Source organism: Pan paniscus, chromosome 8 (assembly GCF_029289425.2).
Source record: "Pan paniscus chromosome 8, NHGRI_mPanPan1-v2.0_pri, whole genome shotgun sequence".
NCBI lineage: Eukaryota > Metazoa > Chordata > Mammalia > Primates > Hominidae > Pan > Pan paniscus.
In genome coordinates this window covers 47,868,565-47,891,990 of record NC_073257.2, presented here as the reverse complement: position 1 = coordinate 47,891,990, position 23,426 = coordinate 47,868,565, and the positions used below count along the sequence as shown (strand labels likewise).

Below are 23,426 nucleotides of genomic sequence, written 5' to 3'. Positions count from 1 at the left end.
GTAGGTGGGATTACAGGCATGCACCACCATGCCCAGCTAATTTTTTTGTATTTTTTGTAGAGATGGGGTTTCGCTGTGTTAGCCAGGCTGGTCTTGAACTCCTGACCTCAGGTGATCTGCCCACCTCGGCCTCCCAAAGTGCTGGGATTACAGGCATGAGCCACCGCGCCCAGCCCCTAGTCTGATTTTCAATGAGTATGTTCCTCCACTGCCAGTCCCCACAACGTACTGCCTGTTAAAACACAAAGCATTTATTAGACACAAAAGGTTTTTCTAGGAAGGGAAATAATTTTTAGCACTGGAAAATGACAGAGTCAAGGCTCACCTGGTAGCAAAAAGCTCTGGGGCGATGACTTCTAGTCCCAGTTCAGCTCTTGATGTTGACGTGACCGGAGGGGATGGGTTCACTGCACGATTTCCTGGCTGTGAACCTAGAAGAGCAAGGACCTTGCTTTTCCAAGGAACCCCAAGTGTGGCACATAAAGTGATGGTGAAATAACAGCCTTGGTGTTTGTGACAGTTCCTGCACCCCTTCCGATGGCTCTGCCATTCGGATTATTCACCACTTGTTTATTCTCAATTTCTTTCTCTATTTTTCTTTTTTTTTTTCATTTATTTATTCTTTTCTTTCTTTCTTTCTTTCTTTTTTTTTTTTTTTTTTTTGAGATGGAGTCTTGCTCTGTCACCCAGGCTGGAGTGCAGTGGCGCCATATCTGCTCACTGCAAGCTCCACCTCCTGGGTTTACGCCATTCTCCTGCCTCAGCCTCCCAAGTAGCTGGGACTACAGGCACCTACCACCACGCCCAGCTAATTTTTTGTATTTTTAGTAGAGACGGGGTTTCACCGTGTTAGCCAGGATGGTCTCGATCTCCTGACCTTGTGATCCACCCACCTCGGCCTCCCAAAGTGCTGGGATTACAGGTGTGATTTTTTTCATTTATTTCTTTATTTATCTAGAGACAAGGTCTCACTCTGTCACCCAGGCTGGAGTGCAGTGGTGCAATCCTAGCTCACTGCAGCCTCAAACTCCTGGGCTCAAGTGATCCTCACCTCAGCCTCCCCAAGTAGCTGGGACTACAGGTGTGCACCACCGTGCCTGGCTAATTTTTAAACTTTTGTAGACACAGGGTCTCACTATGTTGGTCTTGAACTCCTGGGCTCCAGTGATTCTCCCACCTCAGCCTCCCAAAGTGCTGGGATTACATGCATGAGCCACTGTGCCTGGCCCTATTCTCAATTTCCACACCTTCTCTAGATCATGCCCTGTTCCCTGACCTCTCAAGTCTCCTGGCTGCAGTCTCTGCTAGTGCACCGCCCAAGCAAGCTTTTCACAAACATGACTCCTAACTCCCCAGTCCCCCTCCTCCCCAAGCGTTCTCAGGCCTGGCTCCTGTCACACAGAGCTCACCTCCATGCCTCTGCCCCTGCTGTCCCCGGACAAGCCCCCCAGCCAGGCGGCTCTCAACCTGGTGGCCTTAGTATGGTCTTCCTGGCACGAGGCTCACATCTCTCCTGACTCCCACCCACTCATCCCTTCCAGAGTCACCCTGTGTACACTGTAATAATGCCCCTTGTGTGTCATCACTAGGTCATGGCCCTCCTCAGGGCCTGGATCTCCCCTAACTTCCCTTGGGTTCCTGGTGCTCTGTGTACAGTGCACCATCTCCTCCCCGCTCTACCCGCCATGGTAATTAGAGGTTAGACTTGTCATTCTTCAATGATTTGGCCTGTAAATTTGGGTTGATGAAAGATGAGTTGAATGGAAAAAGGACACAGCTTCAGGAAACCTAGAATACCCTGATTTTTATCCTCACCCTCAAGTATCCTATTTCACACATGTCTAAAGATCAACTTACTTCCCAAGGTTTTTCTTTGCTAAATAGATTCCTTCTTTTCTTTCTTTTCTTTTTCTTTTTTTTCTTTTTTGAGATGGCGTCTCGCTCCGTCACCCAGGCTGGAGTGCAGTGGTGCGTTCTCAGCTCACGGCAACCTCCGCCTCCTGGGTTCAAGAGATTATCCTGCCTCAGCTTCCCGAATAGCTGAGATCACAGGCGTGTGCTAACATGCCCGGCTAATTTTTGTATTTTTAGTAGAGACGAGGTTTCACCATGTTGGCCAGGCTGATCTCGAATTCTTGACCTCAGATGATCCACCCGCCTCAGCCTCCCGAAGTGCTGAGATACAGGCGTGAGCCACTGTGTCTGGCCAGATTTCCTCTTAATCAATAAACATTTCACAATGACAAACACTATGAACTAAAAATATCATTGTAGCTTAGTATTTGTCCTTATAGCATCACATTTTATATTTGGGAGGTGGTATGGTTTGGATCTGTGTCCCCGCCTAGATTTCATGTCAAACTGTAATCCCCAGTGTTGGCGGTGGGGACCGGTGGAAGTGATTGGATCATGGGGCAGAATGTTTTACCCCCAGCCCCTTGGTGCTAGTTCTCGCAAGATCGGGTTGTTTTAAAGTGCGTGGCAACTCCCCTCTCTCGCTCTTGCTCCTCCTGCCATGTAACCTGTGGGCTCCCCCTTCCCCTTCCGCCATGATTGTAAGTTTCCTGAGGCCTCTCCAGAAGCCGAGCAGATGATAGAATCATGCTTTCTGTATAACCTGTGGAACCATAAGCCAATTAAACCTCTTTTCTTTATAAATTACTCAGTCTCAGGTATGTATTTATAACAGTTCAAGAATGAACTAATACGGGAGTGTATCCATATGATTCATTATTGTATATGGAAGCAGTAACATCCCACTAATGGGGCATCATAGAGAAGGGATACATCCCCTATAAGTGACATTTCTGGATAAATGAAGATGACCACCAGTCCTTTGGAAATTTCGCTTTTTTTTTTTTTTTTTTTTTTTTTGAGACAGAGCCTCGCACTGTCAGCCGGGCTGGAGTGCAGTGGCGCGATCTCGGCTCACTGCAATCTCCACCTCCCAGGTTCAAGCGATTCTCCTGCCTCAGCCTCCCAAGTCGCTGGGATTACAGGCACCAGCCACCACGCCTGGCTAACATTTTGTATTTTTTTTCAGTAGAGACGGGGTTTCACTATGCTGGCCACGCTAGTCTTGAACGCCTGACCTCATGATCCACCTGCCTCACCCTCCCAAATTGCTGGGATTACAGGCGTGAGCCACTGCATACGACTGAAAATTTCACCATATTTGTTAGAAGTCTTAGTTTTTTAAACAACAAAATTAAGTATGACAATACTTACATAATTGAGAATCAATGAATGTCTTTCTGAAATAGATAGATGCCTGCCTCCTTGTACAGTGAAAAAACAACATAACTTTTTTCATGGCATCTCGAGAACACCACTGAAAGCATCGTGATTGAATATTGTAATAATCTAGTACTAATTTTGCTTCTTGGAATTCTTGTCTCTCAGTATTAGATTGCCAGATGATACTTTGTCCTGTTGTTTTACCTGCTAACACCTCCTAATGTCCTGCTGCTCCTCGGCACCACACCTGGAAACCAGATCACCAAACTTAGGAGTTAGAAACATGCTCGTGCATGGTGGGAGAAAATGTAAAATGGTGCAGCCATTATGGAAAACAGTATGGAAGGTCTTCAAAAAGTTAAAAATGCAATTACCACATGATTCAGCAATGACACTCCTGGATATAAAACCCCCCACCCATCAAAAAAATTGAAAGGAAGATCTTCAGCATTTGAACATCTATTTTCATATAACATTATTCACAATAGCCAAAAGATGGACACAGCCCAAGTGTCTATCAATGGACGAATGGATAAAGAAAAGGTGATATATCCATGCAGTGGAATATTACTCAGCCTTGAAAAGGAAGGAAATTCTGACATGCCACATGGATGAACCTTGAGAATACTATGCTATGTGAAATAAGCCAGTCACAAAAGGACACATGCTGTGTAATTACACTGATATGAGGTACCTCGAGTTCTCTATCTTCATAGAGATAGAAATAAGAAGGTGGTTTCTGGGGACTGAAGGGAGGAAAAGTGGAGCATTGTTGTTTAATGGGTATAGAGATTCAGTATTGCAAGACAAACTAAACTGTACACTTAAAAATGGTTAAGATGTTGGCTGGGCGCGGTAGCTCACACCTGTAATCCCAGCACTTTGGGAGGTCAAGGTGGGTGGATCACTTGAGCTCAGGAGTTCAAGACTAGCCTGGCCAACATAGCAAAACCCCGTCTCTACTAAAAATACAAAAATTAGCCGGGCATAGTAGCATGTGCACGTAGTCCCAGCTACTTGGGGGGCTGAGGTGGGAGGATCACTTGAACTCGGGAAGTGGAGACTGGTAAGCTGAGATTGCCCCACTGCACTGCAGTCTGGGTGACAGTGAGACCTTGTCTCAAAAAACAAATCAACAAACAAAAAAACAACAAAAAAATGTTAAATTTTAAGATGTTAAATTTTATGCTATGTGTATATTGCCACAATTAAACATAAATTTTGAAAAATGAGTTAGCATGCATTAATTCATTCAAAAAACATTTATTTTGCATTTATTATATATCAGACTCTGTTCTTGGTGGCAGGGATGAAGGGCTGAACAAAACAAAGTTTTGGCTTTCATAGAACTTGCATCCTAGTATATAGTATATAATAGCAGACATAGCTTTGCTGTCCACCCAATCAAGTGCATCATTTCAGGTTATTGGTTTTCATAAAATAAATGTATTACCCAGAAAATCTGCAATTTGACCTATTTCAATGATGAATATATCTGAAGTTTAAATATCTTAATTCTAAAAGAGCATAATGATTACAATGTTTTAAGTCAGGCCAGGCATGGTGGCTCACAACTGTAATCCCAGTGCTTTGAGAGGCTAAGGCAGGAAGGTTGCTTGAGCCCAGGAGTTGGAGGGTGCAGTAAGCTATGATCATGTCACTGCACTCCAGCCTGGGTGACAGAGCGAGACTCTGTCTCTAAACAATAACAAATAAATTTTAAATATTGATCTATCTCTAATATCTTTGGATGTGGTTTTGTTGTTGTTGTTGTTTGTTTTGAGACAGAGTCTCGCTCTGTCACCCAGGCTGGGGTGCGGTGACGCAATCTTGGCTCACTGCAGCTTCTGCCTCCCAGGTTCAAGTGATTCTCTTGTCTCAGTCTCCTGAGTAGCTGGGATTACAGGCATACACCACCATGCCCGGCTAATATTTTTTTTTTCTGAGATGGAGTTTCGCTCTGTCGCCCAGGCTGGAGTGCAGTGGCGCGATCTCGGCTCACTGCAAGCTCTGCCTCCCAGGTTCATGCCATTCTCCTGCCTCAGCCTCCCAAGTAGCTGGGACTACAGGCGCCCGCCACCACGCCTAACTAATTGTTTTTGTATTTTTGGTAGAGACGGGGTTTCACCGTGTTAGCCAGGATGGTCTCGATCTCCTGACCTCGTGATCCACCTGTCTTAGCCTCCCAAAGTGCAGGGATTACAGGATTGAGCCACCGTGCCCGGCCAATTTTTGAATTTTTAGTAGAGACGGGGTTTCATCTGTTGGCCAGGCTGGTCTCGAACTCCTGGCCTCAAGTGACCCACCTCCCAAAGTGCTGAGATTACAGGCGTGAGCCACCTCTCCCAGCCTGCAATGACCTAATTTTTAACAATGGATGATCACATGAAAATTATTTTAGAACAATTTGTTTACCAGTTAGACTGCTGGTTAAATCATCTTCTACTGTAGTTACTTCAGGCACTGAGGAATATTTTCCATTGTTTTTTTTCTGATGTTTGTGGAGGGTTAGAGTGGCCCCAAAGGATGACCTCCAGATAATAGGGACATGGCATATATTCTAATCAAGAATGTGAGTGCTAAGAGGTTAGGAATTATTTTTCTTTGCTTGGATTTGAATAACTACTGGCTAAACATTAGACATAGGAAAGTACTTGAGGCCGGGCATGGTGGCATGCACTTGTGGTACCACCTACTCGGGAGGCTGAGGCAGGATAATTGCTTGAGGCCAGGAGTTTGAGACAACATAGCCAGGCCCTGTTTCTAAAAAAACATTTTTTTTAATTAGCAGGAGCTGGGTGTGGTGGCTCATACTTGTAATCCTAGCAGTGTGGGAGGCTGAGGTGGGAGGGCTGCTTAATCCCAGGAGTTCAAGATCAGCCAGAGCAACAAAGTGGGACCCTGTCTCTACCAAAAAAAAAAAAAAAAAATAGCCAAGTGTGCTGGCATGTGCCTGTAGTTCCAGATACTCAGGAGACTGAGATGGGTGGATCACTTGAGTCTGGTAGGTTGAGGCTGCAATGCACTATGATCATGCCTGTGAATAGCCACTGCACCCCAGCCTGGGTGACAAAGCAAGACCTTGTCTCAAAAAGAAAAAAAAAGAAAAGAAATTAGCAGAGAGCTACTGGGGAGGCTCAGGTGGGAGGGGGTCACTTTCAGCCCAGGAGTTAGAGCCCACAGTGTGCTATGATCACATCTGTGAATAGCCACTGCACTACAGCCTGGACAACATATCAAGACCCCATCTCTCTTAAAAAAAAAAAAAAGGTACTTGATGAAGCCAGATTGGCTGTGACACTGAATAACATTGTAAGGGACATTATTGGGATATTAAATACATAATATGCTTGGGTCCCCCAACATGTATATGACCTTTCCTTATTCTGTTGGCATCACGCATCTGCCTCATGTAGGATTATAATTTTTGTGTCAAGAAGGCAAGGCCAGGTACGGTGGCTCACGCCTGTAATCCCAACCCTTTGGGAGGCCGAGGCCGGTGGATCACCTGAGGTCAGGAGTTCAAGACCAGCCTGGCCAACATAGTGAAACCCCATCTCTACTAAAAATACAAAAAATTAGCCAGGTGTGGTGGCGCGCACCTGTAGTCCCAGCTACTCAGGAGGCTAAGGCACAAGATCATGCCACTGCACTCCAGCCTGGGAGACAGAGTGAGACTCTGTCAAAGAAAAAAAAAAAGGCAAAGAGAAAGAGTAAATGTTCAATTTTTGCAGTCTAGTCTTTGCTTTTGAAATTTTCTGAGACCACAGACTTGCAAAATAGGCTTTTGAAGAGATAGGGTTTTCTAAATTCCAAGTGTTCCCTCTTTATTTGAATTAAATAATTAATTAAAATTATTATTTTTTAAATGAAACAGGGTCTTTGTCACCCAGGCTGGGGTGCAGTGGTGCATAGTTCACTGCAGCCTCCAACTCTTGGGCTCAAGTGATCCTCCTGCCTCAGCCTCCTGAGTAGTTGGGACTACCAGCATGAAACACCATGCCCAGCTAATGTGTTTTTTGTAGAGATATTGCACAGCCTGGCATTGAACTTGTGGCCTCAAGGATCCTCCTGCCTTGGCCTCCCAGAATGCTGGGACTACAGGTATGAGCCACCACACTCGGCCCCAAATGCTGTCTTTTTTTTTTTTTTTTTTTTTTTGAGATGGACTGTCACTCTCTTGCCCAGGCTGGAGTATGGTGGCATGATCTCGGCTCACTGCAACCTCTGTCTCCCAGGTTCAAGCAATTCTCTTGCCTCAGCCTCCTGAGTAGCTGAGATTAAAGGTGCGCACCATCACGCCCGGCTAATTTTTGTATTTTTACTAGAGACGGGGTTTCATCATGTTGACCAAGCTGGTCTCGAACTCCTGGCCTCAGGTGATCTGCCCACCTCTGCCACCCAAAGTGCTAGGATTACAGGTGTGAGCCACCGTGCCCGGCCTCTCCCTCTTTATATTTTGAGACAAATCTGGCTGGGTCATAGATTGTTATAATGGCATCATTTTGTTGTTGTTGTTGTTGTTGTTTGAGACGGAGTCTTGCTCTGTCGCCAGGCTAGAGTGCAGTGGCAAAAACTCGGCTCACTGTAACCTTCGCCTCCCTAGTTAAAGCAATTCTCCTGCCTCAGCCTCCTGAGTAACTGGGACTACAGGCGCCCACCACCACACCCGGCTAATTTTTTTTGTATTTTTTTTAGTAGAGACGGGGTTTCACCATGTTAGCCAGGATGGTCTCAATCTCCTGACCTCGTGATCCGCCCGCCTCAGCCTCCCAAAGTGCTGGGATTACAGGCGTGAGCCACCGCGCCCGGCCATGTCTACAAAAAATACTAAAAGTCACTACTAAAAACAGAAGAAATTAGCCAGGGGTGGTGGTGCAAGCTTGTAATCCCAGCTACTCTGGAGGCTCAGGCAGAAGAATCGCTTGAACCCGGGAGGTGGAGGTTGCAGTGAGCCGAGATCGCGCCATTGCACTCCAGCCTGGGCGACAGAGCAAGACTCCATCAAAAAAAAAAAAAAAAAAGAAAGAAAAGAAAAGAAAAGGAAAAAGAGAGAAATTCTCTGGATTTAGGATGTCATTTCGGTTTCTTTATCAATTTGGCTCCCTCTAGAGGTCAGTTAGCAAATTTTAGTCAGCGCGACTTAAACACCTTGGCCCTCTTAGAGTAATTTCTCCTAGGAAAGTTTTGGAGAAAATGATTGAAATTGATTAATAGAGTCTTTTTTTTAGCAAACATTATATTTAATTTTTTTGTTTAAAATTACTAAGGCTGCCAGATTTAGCAAATAAAAATACAGGACACCCAGTAATATTTACAGTTCAGATTTAAAAATTAATTTTTTAACCTAAGAATGTCCCAAATACATTAATCCAGCAACTCTGTATATCTGTATATAGAGACATACACTATATATACAGTGTTTTACTCCTCATTTGTTAAGTGAGGATTCTGAGGATCAAAACATCCAACTCCAGCCTCTCATTTTCCCACATTCCCATGGCTTGTTCTTGTTATTTCATTCTAAGTTTTCTTCTAAGTTCTCAAAAGAAATCAGATCATAGGTCTGGTCAGATAACTTGATTTTAAGCTCCAAAGGGCCTGAGATATTGAAGGAAACCAAAATATTTCACCCCAAAATATCCTTTGTTGACATATTTTGAGATAGCTCTTCAGAGAGCTAAGCAGCCCTGCAAAGCTGTCTTTTGCGTTGAGCTTTTTGCATCTGTAGAGCAAATCTGCATCCCTGCAGCCAGGCTTTCTGAGGTCCTCCCTGGTCCAGATCTAGGAAAGATGAACTGAGAGTCTGACATCTCTCAAGATCTGAAAGGAATATTTCCCACCTCTTCTCTCTGAGGGCTGCTACCCATGAGGTTTCAGCTGCATAACAAGACCACCTTTGCTAGCCAGGCGTCCTTTTCTCTCCCATCCATAATCTGTCTTGCCACTGTCACCTGACTTACCACCATAAACTTTTTGGGGCCATGCTCGGAGCCCCCATTTTTTCTGTAATCTCAAAATGGTAGAGGCTGGGTGTGGTGGCTCATGCCTGTAATCCCAGCACTTTGGGAGGCCGAGGTGGGCGGATCACAAGGTCAGGAGATCGAGACCATCCTGGCTAACACAGTGAAACCCTGTCTCTACTAAAAAAAATACAAAAAATTAGCAGGGCGTGGTGGCAGGCGCCTGTAGTCCCAGCTACTTGGGAGGCTGAGGCAGGAGAATGGCATGAACTCGGGAGGCAGAGTTTGCAGTGAGCCGAGATCCTGCCACTGCACTCCAGACTGGGCAACAGAGCGAGACTCCATCTCAAAAAAAAAAAAAATGGTAGAAAAGTCTGGGCCTGGTGGCTCACACCTGTAATCCCAACACTTTGGGAGGCCCAGGTGGGTGGATCACTTGAGGTCAGGAGTTCAAGACCAGCCTGGCCAACATGGCCAAACCCCATATCTACTAAAAATCCAAAAAATTAGCCGGGTGTGGTGGTGGGGTATTCCCAGCTACTCTGGAGGCTGAGGCATGAGAATCACTTGAACCTGGGAGGTGGAGGTTTCAGTGAGCCGAGATGGCACCACTGCACTCTAGCCTGGGCAATAGAGCAAGACTCTGTCTCAAAAAAAAAAAAAAAAAAAGGCAGAAAAGCTTCTGTGCTTCACTGGGAAGCTGGGGTGATCGCTCTGTGATTTTCCCCTGTGCATGTTAATAGATTTGCAAGCTTTTTCTCTTAATAATCTGCCTTTGTCTGTTGATGTTCAGCAAACCTTTGGGAAGGTTTCCCTTGGCCCCTACAGTGTTGGCGTCACAGACAGGATCCTAAAGCTGCTCTACTTTTCTGGAAGCCACACTCCAGGGAACCCAGGACCTGACAAAGCAGCAGAAGGGTAAGAAATTCCTACCAGCCAGGCTTCCGGCCTCTCTCCGTGAAATCCGGTCAAGCAGACAGCAGAAATCACTGTTTGTCTCTTTTCCCTTGCCTAAAATCTTGATTAATTGGAGATAAGGATTTGTGTGACTAGTCTTGGGTTACGTAGCGATTCTGGTATATTTTTAGGCATGAATATTCGTATTGTCTGATCCTTTTTCTCTCCGTCTTTTTCCTTGTATTTTGGTATTGATCTGTCATAAAGAGGGGTGCCCTAGGGTAGAACATGGATCTAGAACCCCCAGAAGCCCACTGTGCCAGCTGGCTCTGCAGTTTCTTTTGTTGTTGTCGTTTTTTTTTAGATAGAGTCTCGCTCTGTTACCCAGGCTGGGGTGCAGTGGTGTGATCTCAGCCCACTGCAACCTCTGCTTCCCAGGTTCAAGTGATTCTCTTGCATCAGCCTCCTGAGTAGCTGGAATTACAGGCACGCGCCACTGCGCCCGGCCAATGAGTCCTATTTATAAGGTGCTTTTGTTGTCTCAACCCTTGCTGCCTGGTTAGTCCTGGGAAAGTCCAATCCCAGGAGAGCCTGCCTCATGTCACAGATTAATAGGTGTATGACTGGTGGCCCCCCATAAATGTGTGGCATACTAGAGGAACTGTATGTAAAAACACCATCTTTTATCATCTGTGGCAACAAGAGCCTTTTGCTGCCTTAGTCTATTCCTGGGAGTGAATTTGTGAGGATGGGGATCGTTGAGGCTGCCTGTTCTATGCCCTCTCCAAGAAGCACCTCTTGTTTATTGGTAAAAACTTCATTGAAACCTGGAAAATAACCTCCTGGGCATTCCATGAAGAGGCTTATTAGATTGAGTTGCTATTTGCATAAGTACATCTCGGGAAATTCTTTTTTGTTTTTTTGAGACAGAGTCTCACTCTGGCACTCAGGCTAGAGTGCAGTGGCTCAATCTCAGCCCCCTGCAACCTCTGCCTCCCGGGTTCAAGCAATTCTCCTGTCTCAGCCTACCAAGTAACTGGGATTACAGAGGCAAGCCACCATACCCAGCTAATTTTTGTATTTTTAGTAGAGACAGGGTTTCACCATGTTGGCAGGCTGGTCTTGAATTCCTGACCTCAAGTGATCCCCCCCCAACCTGGCCTCCCAAAGTGCTGGGATTACAGGCTTGAGCCACCATGCCTGGCCACATCTCAGGAAATTCTAATCATCAGTGGCCAAAAGATTGATTCTTTAAGTTACAAAGGCCCCCTAAACTAAAACTATTTTAGAGACCTCTCATTCCAAACAAGTGCCTTATTTGTGTTTAGGGAAAGATCAAATTAAAAGAAAGGCACTAATAGTATCATGGCTAGCCTTAGACATTTTCCTAACAAAAGTTTCAGAACAAAAATCTGACGGAAAACAAAGTTAAAATCCTTTGTACGCTTAAACTGCCTGCTTTGGAGTCCCTGCAGGATTTGTAGTGGCGGCCACTCCACCTTGTGGCCTAGGAGTTAAAATTCTGTGCTTTCACCGCTGTGGACTGGATTTGATTCCCAATTAGGGAGCCACTTCCTTTTGGTTAAAAGGTTCAAACCCCAAAAATATTGGCTGTTTTTCCTGGTTGAAATCTGATAATTAGAGATTATTATCTCTTATTATTATCTCAGTAAGGGCTTCAGCTATGTGAGACAGATAAACTTTAATCTGTTCCGTTTACAGAGACACAGTTTAATCCACCTGTCCTTTTAAACTAGTGAGTTTTACCAGTCTCATGGCTATGATTTTGAAATCAAAGCTGTAAGACCTTTATTTATGTTATTTATGTCTGCATGTTTTTTGTTTGTTTGTTTTCTTTTGTTTTGAGACGGAGTTTCGCTCTTGTTGCCCAGGCTAGAGTGCAATGGCGGGATCTCAGCTCACCGCAACCTCTGCCTGCCGAGTTCAAGCGATTCTCCTGCCTCAGCCTCCTGAGTAGCTGGGATTACAGGTGCCCGCCACCACGCCCAGCTAATTTTGTATTTTTAGTAGAGATGGGGTTTCTCCATGTTGATCAGGCTGGTCTTGAACTCCTGACCTCATGTGATCCACCAGCCTCGGCCTCCCAAAGTGCTGGGATTACAGGCATGAGTCACCACGCCCAGCTGTCTGCATGTATTTTTATATACACGTCTGCTTGTATATTGTCTACATGGTACCAAATTGACTTATAAATAAATTAGCATTTATAAATTAAGTAAATAAGCCCAAATGCTTTTCAAATTCATGCAACATCTTTGGTAAATAAAACCAGTTTTAATATTGTTGATACAATAAAATAAAAACATTGTCTGAATGTAATTTAGACATTTTGTCTGAGTCTATTGGTTTAGATGGGTTTATACTGTCTCTGTGATATGTTTTAAGATTGTAAACCTGTTAACAGCTTCTGCAATTTTTCTTGTTGTTGTTACTGTTTTTGAAACATGGTCCTGCTCTGTTGCCCAGGCTGGAACACAGCAGCACGATCATGGCTCACTACAGCCTTGGCCTCCCAGGCTCAAGTTATCCTCCCACTTCAGCCTCCCAAGTAGCTGGAACTACAGGTGCATGCCTCCATACCTGCCTAATTTTTTTTTACTTTTTGAAGGGATGGCGTCTCCTTATGTTGCCCCGGATGATCTTGAACTCCTGGGCTCAAGAGATCCTCCTGCCTCAGCCTCCCAAAGTGCTAGGAGATATTTTTGAAACTTGCTTGATTTGTCTGTGACTTTATGACTTAGGTTTTGAGCCATTTGATTCTGGAGTCTACACAGTGGCCATGGTGAGGCCTGGGGACCCACGTGTGTCTGCAGTGCCTGGGCCCATCTTCCCTGGGCCAGCAGGATTTCCTGGCCATTCTGGGAAGGGTTGGATCCTCTGGATATTGTCTTTACAGCTCTGGCCTCTGTCCTGGGCTCTGCCCCCAATACATAACAATTAAAATAGCTTACTCCCTAGGTTTTTCACTGAAAAATAGGGCTACCAAGTGTTAAAATTATAGTTAATATATAACTGAAACAACTAGAACTGAGAGAAACACTTCTGTATACAGAGTATATAAGAAAAGTATGTGTTTTTGGCGAGGAGGGTGATAGGAAAGGCATGAGAATGCAGTTTTTGCTACAGGAAAAGTAATTTTGTCTAGTTTAGATGAATAGATATGGAAAGTTGGGGGGAAAAGAATGAGAAAACTTGTAAGAGGTTATAAAAGGTAAACAGAAATCTTACTTTGTGTGGTCAAAGTTGATTGAAATTGGATGCATCTATTTATAAGGCTTTGTTGAAATTGGCCTAACTATTAATAATACACTAATGCAGCATAATATGGTGGCTCACGTCTGTAATCCCAGCACTCTGTGAGGCCAAGCTGGGGAGATCACTTGAGTCCAAGAGTTCGAGACCAGCCTAGGCAACATGGAAAAACCCTGTATCTACTAAAAATACAAACATTTGCTGGGCATCGTGGTGCACCTCTGTAATCCCAGCTACTTGAGAGGCTGAGGCAGGAGGATCACTTGAACCTGGGAGGTCAAGGTTGCAGTGAGCTGAGATCGCGCCGCTGCTCTCCAGCCTGAGCAACAGAGCAAAACTCTGTCTCAAAAACAAAACAAAACAAAATGCTAATGCAAAAGTAGAAGTTGGTTTTCTCTTTTGAATGAGATTTTCGTGTAGTATTAATAAAAGCAAAAGATTTTGTTTACCTTTGAGATCAACTGTAAAAAAGGAGAGAAGGAGAGACAGATTCTGTTGGTCTTAGCTATCGTCATTAGGTCTTTTGATTGTTTGAAAAACAGAATGTCTCTCTATCAAAGAGTAAAGGTTTTTACTTTTTGAAATCTGAATTATCACTTTAGCTGAATGAATATTACTTTGCAGTGACCTGTGCTCCTATTTTGATCAAGTGTTTTAAACCTTTCTTATTGGATAAACTACCCAAAGTCAAATTTTAAATTCTAAAATTGTCCTTTTAATCTCAAACTAACTTTTAGAGGTTCCAAAAAGGACCCCTGGGAGTCCAAGAGAGATGTGTTAGGCTTATTTACTATGTAAATAATTATATGGGAAGCATTGTTAAATGAGAAATGGTATTTAACCTTCGAGTTACATTTATATAAATGTATTATCAACATGTGTTCCAAAATTGTGAGATTCCTAAAATTCTTATAGGTCTCAGTATTTGTTTTCAGTCATAAATATCATTATTACGTCAATTTTTGTTTGTTTGTTTTTTGTTGTTTGTTTGTTTGTTTTGAGACGGAGTCTCGGTCTTTCGCCCAGGCCAGACTGCAGTGGCGCTATCTTGGCTCACTGCAAGCTCCGCCTCTGGGGTTCACGCCATTCTCCTGCCTCAGCCTCCCGAGTAGCTGGGACTACAGGTGCCAGCCACCACGCCTGGCTAATTTTTTTGTATTTTTAGTAGAGACGGGGTTTCACCGTGTTAGCCAAGATGGTCTCGATCTCCTGACCTTGTGCTCCACCCGCCTCGGCCTCCCAAAGTGCTGGGATTACAGGCGTGAACCACCGCACCCGGCCTTTTATTTTTGTTTTTAAGAGACAGAGTCTCACTCTGTCACACAGGCCAGAGTGCAGTGGTGTGATTCTTGCCCAGACTGGTCTTGAACTCCTGGCCTCAAAGGATCTACCTGCTACAGCCTCCCAAAATGTTGGGATTACTGGCGTGAGCCACTGTGCTTGGCCGATGATTATGTTTTTTGTTTCTTTGTTTTTGAGGTGGGAGTCTCACTCTGTCGCCCAGGCTAGAGTACAGTGGCGCCATCTCGGCTCACTGCAACCCCCGCCTCCCTGGTTCAAGCGATTCTCCTGCCTCAGCCTCCCAAGTAGCTGGAATTACAGGCGCCCACCACCAAGCCTGGCTAATTTTTATATTTTTAGTAGAGACGGAGGTTTCACCATGTTGGCCAAGCTGGTCTTGAACTCCTGACCTCAGGTGATCCACCCACCTCGGCCTCCCAAAGTGCTGGGATTACAGGCAGAAGCCACTGCACCCGGCCCGTATTATATGAAACTGTAGTATGCTGCAGCACTGTGGAGGCCTGAGTCCCTGATCACAATGGGTGAGGAAAAGAAGAGCCTCTACTGAAGCAGTTCTCAGCTCTGTCAGGGTGTCTTAGTCCATTTTCTGTTGCTTATAACAGAATACCTGCAACTGGGAAATTTCTGAAGGAAAGGAATTTACTTCTTACAGTGCAGGCTGAGAAGTCCAAGGTCAAGGGTCAGCATCTGGTAGAAGCCTTCTTGCTGGTGGAGACTGCGGAGTTGTGAGGGTGTCGCCCAGTGGAAGGGGCTGCGTGTGCTAGCTCAAGGCTCTCTTCCTCTTATAAAGCCACCAGTGCCACTCCCATGATAACCATTAATCCATTAACCCATGAACCCATGAATGGGTTAATCCATTCATAAGAGCAGAGCCCTCATGACCCAATCGCCTCTTAAAGGCCCTGCCCCTCATGACTGCCACATTGGGGATTCAGTTCCAACACCTGGCATTTGCCAGACACATTAAACGGTAGCACTGGGTAACAGAATTGTCTGTAGAGCTTTGTAAAAATACATGTTTCCTAGAGTGTCTGATTGAGTAGCCCAGGCTTGAGGCACAAGTCTCTCTGGTTTCACTGCTATCCAGAGGTCCTTCCTCCTTCCCGTTCATGTGTGTTTAGAAATCTAACAGATGATTCCTGACAATACTCATTACTGCTGGTTCCCATCTGAATGTGTTTGGGCATCCTGCCACCGGAACCAGTTGGTGACAACTCTAAATCCATTTAATGTTCTGAATGTGTGGCTCCAGAAATTCCTTCTTAAATCCCTTTCGCTTCTCTGCCTCAGGGGCTGTCATTACTGCAATATTTTGTGGCAAGTTCCAAAGACAGATAAAAAGGCCTGTCTTCAGTTCCTGTCCTGCCTTCCCTATAAAGTATCTGATTTCTGAATTTTTCTTTTTTTTAAAGAGAGAGGGTCTCACTCTGTTGCCCAGACTGGAGTACAGTGGTGCAATCATAGCTCACTGTGACCTTGAACTTCTGGGCTCAAGTGATTCTCCTGACTCAGCTTCCCGAGTAGCTGGGACCACAGGCACATGGCACAATGCTTAGCTAATTTTTTTTTTGAGACGGAGTTTCGCTCTTGTTGCCCAGGCTGGAGTGCAGTGGTGAGATCTCGGCTCACTGCTACCTCCACCTCCCAGGTTCAAGCAATTCTCCTGTCTCAGCCTCCTCCATTACAGGCAGGCACCACCATGCCTGGCTAATTTTGTATTTTTAGTAGAGATGGGGCTTCTCCATGTGGGTCAGGCTGGTCTTGAACTCCCGACCTCAGGTGATCCACCTACCTTGGCCTCCCAAAGTGCTGGGATTACAGGAGTGAGCCACTGTGCCTAGCCTGCCTGGCTAATTTTTTTTTTTAATAGAGATAGCATCGTGCTACGTTGCCCAGGCAAGTCTCAAACTCCTGGCCTCAAGTGATCCTCCCACTTCGGCCTCCCAAATCTCTGGGACTACAGGTGTGAGCCACTGTGCCTAGCCTGCCTGGCTAATTTTTTTTTTAATAGAGATAGCATCTTGCTACGTTGCCCAGGCAAGTCTCAAACTCCTGGCCTCAAGTGATCCTCCCACTTCGGCCTCCCAAATCTCTGGGACTACAGGTGTGAGCCACTGTGCCTGGCCTCTGGTGTCTTCTTACCTCAAATAGGAGCTTTGTGATTGCCTGATAGCCAGGCTCATAGTAGGACCACAGGCTCCAGAAGTTCCCATTCCATGGGAAAAGCAGAATAGGGTCTTAATCAATCTATATGTGACTGTCAAGGATCCCTCACCCTCCCACGAAAGTTGCCAATTTCTCTTTTTAAATTAGTGCATATTCTAGACCTCGGTGGTAAAATGGGGAGAGACTCCAATGAGGTACCTCCTCAAAATTCACAACAAAATAGAGAAGTGGTTTAAAAGCAGCAAAATAATGCAGTAGCAATTACAGAAGGTACTTGTGGACAGGGCATAGAGGTCTTACTTATATTATAATCTTTAAAAATTCCCATCAAGAGTAAGAGTGACGTGGGAGAGTCCCATTATCCTCTTGACCAAGCAGGTTCTAGGTGCTCCTGACTCATCCCATTCCCACTCCCAGCAGCAGTATAAGGGGAACAGATGTCGTACTCGCCTCAGCAGCACATATACTAAAATTGGAATAATACAGAGAAGATTAGCGTGGCCCCTTTAAAAATCTTTAATAAAAAGGCCGGCATGGTGGCTTATACCTGTAATCCCGGCACTTTGGGAGGCCGAGGCAGGCAGATCACTTGAGGTCAGGAGTTCAAGATCAGCCTGGCCAACATGGTGAAACACCGTCTCTACTAAAAATACACAAAAATTAGCTGGGTGTGGTGGCGCACAGCTGTAGTCCCAGCTACTCGGGAGGCTGAGACAGGAGCATCGTTTGAACCCGGGAGGCGGAGGTTGCAGTGAGCCAAGATCTCACCACTGTACTCCAGCCTGGGTGACAGAGCAAGACCTTATCTCAAAATAAATAAATAAATAAATAAATAAATAAATAAATAAATAATTTTAAAAAAGGAACGGAGGTGGGGGGGGCAGGGAATTCCTTAAGAATCACCCTAATATACCCAACAAGAAAGAGGCGGGCCAAACAGGACATAGGAATCCAAGGATGAGTTTTGCATAAGAACAGAAATCGCGGCCTTCCACTTGCCATTTTGTCTCCTGTCTCCCGGTTGGGAGGAAAGCTGGAGAAAGTGGTTCCAGTTGTTGGTGTCTGTGGAGATAATCGTATTTTTCCTTCTTAACAAATGAATATGAGTTATATTCATAGATTTCTTAACATTTTTGCATTAAAAATTTTTTTTGAGTTTTTGTGTTCCTGAGATGAATCTCATTTAGTTGATCTATATTACTATTTTAATGTACTTTTAAATTATCTTTATGAATATTTTATTGAGAATTTTGGCTCTCATATTTAAAAATGAAATTGTCTGTAATACTTTCCCACTCTCCAGCACCTGAGTCCATGGCTTTGGCAGCCATAGTGATCATGAACTTCCGGCTATGTCCTAGAGTCATTTATCTCCGAGGATGTCAGGAGGAACCCCAAAATGTCATCAAGACGCTGGCTACAGGTAGGCCCCTTGTTTCTGCCACTGCTCCTACTGCCTCTATTTGGCCCTAAGTTTGTGCCATCAGAGTTGGCATGCCTCACATTCACACTCTGTGAGCTGTGAACAAGTAGGTTCCCAGGGGAGTCTATCACACAGCAAATCCCACCTCAAACTTCCACCTCCCACAAAAAGTAACCCTGGAGTTAGGAAATTCTCTCCTCTCTAATGCACAGGAGTTTTCAATTTCCTCAAGCCTGGGGGCGGCCAATACTCAGGCTCTAGGGAAGCAGCTTCCACCTCAAGCACACAAATAGATTTTCCCAACAGAAACAGGTGTTTTGTTGTTGTTTTTTTGTTGTTGTTGTTTTGTTTTTCTGTCAAAAGTATTCTGGTGCCAGCTATAAAGAAAATATAAACTTTCCTGCCTTATAACAGTAGCTACAAAATAAATGTATGTGTTTTCAATGATTTTTAAGGAGATATTATATTAATATTTGGGTATATTTTATCTACAGAAGGTATTGTACTTGGTGTTGTCAACCCTTTACTTAATAATTTTTTAAAAACTACAGATAGGTTGTGTGTGGTGGCTCACACCTGTAATCCCAGTAATTTGGGAGACTGAGGCAGGAGGATCACTTGAGGCCAGGAATTCAAGACCAGCCTGGCCAACACAGCAAGATCCCATCTCTACAAAAAATTTTAAAAATTAAAAAAAAACTATAGAGAAATTATAAAATGCATGCTCTATTACTTCATGGGTGGTGGTGAAGTCTGCAATCTGCAGTCTTGTGAATAAACATCCCCCAACTGACATTCAAAATATGGGACCAAAGGTAAAATTGAATCACTAAAATCATAGTACAGGTCTGCTTAGGTCAGACCCCACAATATGGAAGCTGTGTCAGTTAGCAGTTGGCATTCCCCCAGGAGTAACAGAAACCCCACGAGAGTGGCTTGAATACAAGAGTTTATTCTCATATAACAGCCCTGACATAGGGAGGCCTTTCAGGAGCCAGTATGGTGGCTTCACATAAAAGCCACACTGGAGTCCTTACGATGCTGTTTCTGCCTCTCCATCCTCAGAGTGTGACCTGTCATCAAGGTCAGCTTGTAGTTTAGGATGGCATGGACCCTCCTCAGCCATCATGTTTGCAAGCTAGGCAGCAGAGAGGGCAAAAGTGAGCAGAACTGGCTTTTTTTTTTTGGAGACAGTCTCACTCCTTTGCCCAGGCTGGAGTGCAGTGGCACGGTCTTGACTCACTGCAGCCTCTAACTCCTGGGCTCAAGGGATCCTCCCACCTCAGCCTCTGGAGTAGCTGGAACCACAGGCACCCGCCACCATGCCTGGCTAATTTCTGTATTTTTAGTAGAGAAGGGGTTTTGCCACGTTGCCCAGGCTGGTCTCAAACTCCTGGCCTCAAGCAATCCACACACCTCATTCTCTCAAAGTGCTGGGATTACAGGCGTGAGCCATCACACCTGGCCTATAGTGTTATTTTATGAGGGTAAAACTGACACGAATGGTATAACTCTTAGATCAGTTTACAGTTTTTTTCTTATGGGAAACACAGTCCAACATTGATCCTTTGGATCCATGTAGCTATAATTCATGCATTCGAACTGCTGAATAGCATTCCTTTGTATGAATAAGCCACAGTTATCCCTTCCTTACTGAAGGACACTTAGGTTGTTTCCAGTATTTTCTTTTTCTTTTTCTTTTTCTTTTTTGAGACGGAGTTTTGCTCTTGTCGCCCTGGCTGGAGTGCAGTGTTGAAATCTCAGCTCACTGTAGCCTCCGCCTCCTGGGTTCAAGCGATTCTCCAGCCTTGCCTCCTGAGTAGCTGAAATTACAGGCATGCACCACCATGCCCAGCTAATTTTGTATTTTTAGTAGTATTTTTAGTAATTTTGTATTTTTAGTGGCCAGGCTGGTCTCAAACTCCTGATCTCAGGTGATCCACCGGCCTCATCTTCCCAAAGTGCTGGGATTACAGGCACCTGGCTAAAATTTTCTATTATAAACATTGTTGCAATAAACAATCTCCTTGTACCTGCCTCCTTGAGAGTCTCTCAGATATACATCTAGGAGCTCTCCCAACATACATGCCTCTTCAAGGTTGATAGGTAGCGACCAATTTCTCTATAAAGATGCAATTTGCATTCCAACCAGTAGTATATGAGTCCCCATTCCTCCCTATCCTCCCAACACTAGGTGGTATTAAAAATTTTCCCCCATCTGCTGAATATGAAATAATTAGTTTTAATCTTCATTTCCTTAATACAAGAAAGATTCAGCATATTTTCCTGTTTATTCATTGCTTTTTCCCTTTTGTAAACATTCAGTTTTCGCCCATATTGCATGTGGATTGCTGTATTTTTCCTTATTAATTTATGTTAGTTCTTTTTTTTTTTTTTTTGAGACGGAGTCTCGCTCTGTCGCCCAGGCTGGAGTGCAGTGGAGCGATCTCAGCTCACGGCAAGCTCCACCTCCCGGGTTCACGCCATTCTCCTGCCTCAGCCTCCCGAGTGATTGGGACTACAGGTGCCCGCCACTGCGCCTGGCTAATTTTTTGTATTTTTAGTAGAGACGGGGTTTCACCGTGGTCTCGATCTCCTGACTTCGTGATCCGCCCGCCTGGGCCTCCCAAAGTGCTGGGATTACAGGTGTGAGCCACCGCACCCGGCCAATTTATGTTAGTTCTTAAGGCCGGGCGCGGTGGCTCACACCTATAATCCCAGCACTTTGAGAGGCCGTGGTGGACAGATCACTTGAGGTCAGGAGTTCGAGACCAGCCTGGCCAACATGGTGAAACCCTGTCTCTACTAAAAATAAAAAAATAAAAAAAATGCCGGGCATGGTGGCGGGTGCCTTTAGTCTCAGCTACTGGGGACGCTGAGGCATGAGAATTGCTTGAACCTGGGAGGCGGATGTTGCAGCGAGCTAAGATTGCACCACTGCACTCCAGTCCGGGCAACAGAGTAAGACCATGTCTCAAAAAAAAAAAAAAATGCTAGTTCTCGTTATATCTAGATAATAATCCTCTGCCAGTTTTATGTGATGAAAATATCTTCTAGTCTGTGGCTTGTCTCTTACCCTTGTTATGATGTTCTCTGTCATACAGCAGTTTTCTTTTTTAACATACTCGATCTCTACCTGACTTTTCTGTACTGTTTGAGCTTTTCAATAATTTTTCAACAAATCCTAATCCTGATATAGACATTCTTCTAATTTTCTTCAAAAGTTTTAATGTTTGATTGACAGAATGTATTTTTATTATTTATTTATTTATTTTTGAGGCGGAATCTCACTCTGTCGCCCAGGATGGAGTACAGTGGTGTGATCTCGGCTCACTGCAACTTCTGCCTCCTGGTTTCAAGCGATTCTCCTGCCTCAGCCTCCTGCGTAGCTGGGATTACAGACACACACCACAACGTTCAGCTGATTTTTGTATTTGTAGAGACGGGGTTTCACCATGTTGGCCAGACTAATCTCAAACCCTGACCTCAAGTAATCCACCCACCAAAGCCTCCCAAAGTGCTAGGATTATAGGCGTGAGCCACTGGGCCTGGCCAGAATGTATTTTATTAATGAGGTATTTTATTAAATGAGGTATCATGTGCATAAGCAGTTATCCAGCACCGTTTATTGAAGAGTCTGTTCTTTTCCTCCTGGTTTGTAATGCCAGCTCTAGACATACCATACTCAGCGTAGTGGTTATCACTCCTTTCTGTTTCATTAGTCTCACACTCTGCATCAGTTCCATATTACTCAAATCACAATAGTTTTCTAGAAAGTCTTGAAACCTGCAAGGCAAGTTTCTCTCCTTATTCTTCTAAGTCACTTGACTATTTTTTACTGTGTTAGTCTCCTGTTGCTGTTATAACAAATTACCACAAATTTAGGGGCTGAAAACAACACAAGTTTATTCTCTTACAGTTCTGGAGGTCTGTGTTCCTCCTGGAGGCTCTTGGGAAGAAGCCATGGCCCCGTCTTTTCCAGCTTCTAGAAGCTGCCTACATTTCTGGGCTCGTGGCTCCTTCCCCCTGCTGCAAGGCAGCAGTGCAGCATCTTCTGGTCTCTCTCTGCTCCTCTGGTCACATAGCCTCTTTCTCACTCTGACCATCCCACTTCCCTCTTAGAAGGACCCTAGTGATTGGCCTACACAATAATCCGGGATAATCTCCTCATCTCAAGTCTCTTAATTTAATCACATCTGAAAAGTCTCTTTTGCTATTGTAATGTATCCACAGGTCCAGCCTTTAAGAGGTGGACATTTTCATGGGAGCCATTATTCAGTCACCACACTGGCCTTTTACAATTCACTGTGAGTTTTGAGATGTTTGCTGGGTTCTATGGAAAAAGAAGCCCTGTTAGGGTGTTGATTGGAGTAGTATTGAATTTATAGATTGATTTGAGAATTGACATCTCTAGAATGCTGAGCTTTTCCATTTATAACATGGTTTCTCTATTTAGGCCTTCTTTTGTGCCCTTTAGTAAAGATTTGTAATTTTTTCTGTAAAATTGTTGTATAGCCTTTGTTATGTTTATTCCTAGGTGCTGTGTATATGTTTTGCTGTTATGAATAGGATTTTTTACTATTACAATTTCTACTTGTTTTTTGTAGGTATATAGGAATACTATTAAATTTTAATTTACATATTTATCTTTTATTTAGCCATCTTAGTGAATTTTATTTTTCTAACATTTTGTCTGCAGATTCTTTTGAATTTTGTATATGGACATTTTAATCTGTAAATAATGACAACTTAGTTTTTTTTTTGTTTTGTTTTTATCTTGTTGCACTAGCTAGGGACTTCACTACAATACTGAATCATGCTTCTAACTATACTAATAAGTAAGCTGGTTGTACACTATCAAGTTTTGGGAGTTCCTATCTGTATTAGTCTGTTCTCACACTGCTATAAAGAAATACCTGAGACTGAGTAATTTATAAACGGAAGAGGTTTAATTGACTCATACATGGCTGGGGAGGACTCAGGAAACTTAACATCATGGCGGAAGGCAAAAAGGAAGCAAGCACCTTCTTCACAAGGCAACAGGAAAGGGCGTGTGTGAAGGAGAAATTGTCAAAAACTTACAAAACCATCAGATCTCGTGAGAACTCCTCACTATCATGAGAACAGCATGGGGGAACCACCCCCATGATTCAATCATCTCCCAC

General features: G+C 44.2%; 1 protein-coding gene, 1 long non-coding RNA gene and 1 pseudogene across 13 annotated transcripts in view; 2 read left to right on the top strand and 1 right to left on the bottom strand.

The window, feature by feature from the left end:
• The window catches only part of CCNY (cyclin Y), a 330,334-nt gene extending 326,938 nt beyond the window's left edge, over positions 1–3,396 (bottom strand). For 4 of the 10 annotated variants that reach the window (XM_055092652.1, XM_055092656.1, XM_055092649.1 and 1 more), the window contains exons 1-2: positions 1,410–1,554; positions 326–431 (exon numbers count right to left, since the gene is read on the bottom strand). The gene's annotated coding sequence lies outside the window, so the exon portion shown is untranslated. Of the gene's footprint in view, positions 1–325; positions 432–1,409 lie in introns of all 10 variants that reach the window. The other 6 variants (XM_063607337.1, XM_063607338.1, XM_063607339.1 and 3 more) reach the window with 2 other exon arrangements.
• The window catches only part of LOC106635162 (uncharacterized), an 85,270-nt gene that overhangs the window by 48,968 nt on the left and 12,876 nt on the right, over positions 1–23,426 (top strand). For all 3 annotated transcript variants that reach the window (XR_010113171.1, XR_010113170.1, XR_004664584.4), the window contains 3 exons: positions 3,403–3,927; positions 9,994–10,118; positions 18,142–18,261. This is a non-coding gene — a long non-coding RNA (uncharacterized LOC106635162). The remainder of the gene's footprint in view (positions 1–3,402; positions 3,928–9,993; positions 10,119–18,141; positions 18,262–23,426) is intronic.
• On the top strand, positions 17,281–17,344 carry LOC112441058 (U6 spliceosomal RNA; annotated as a pseudogene).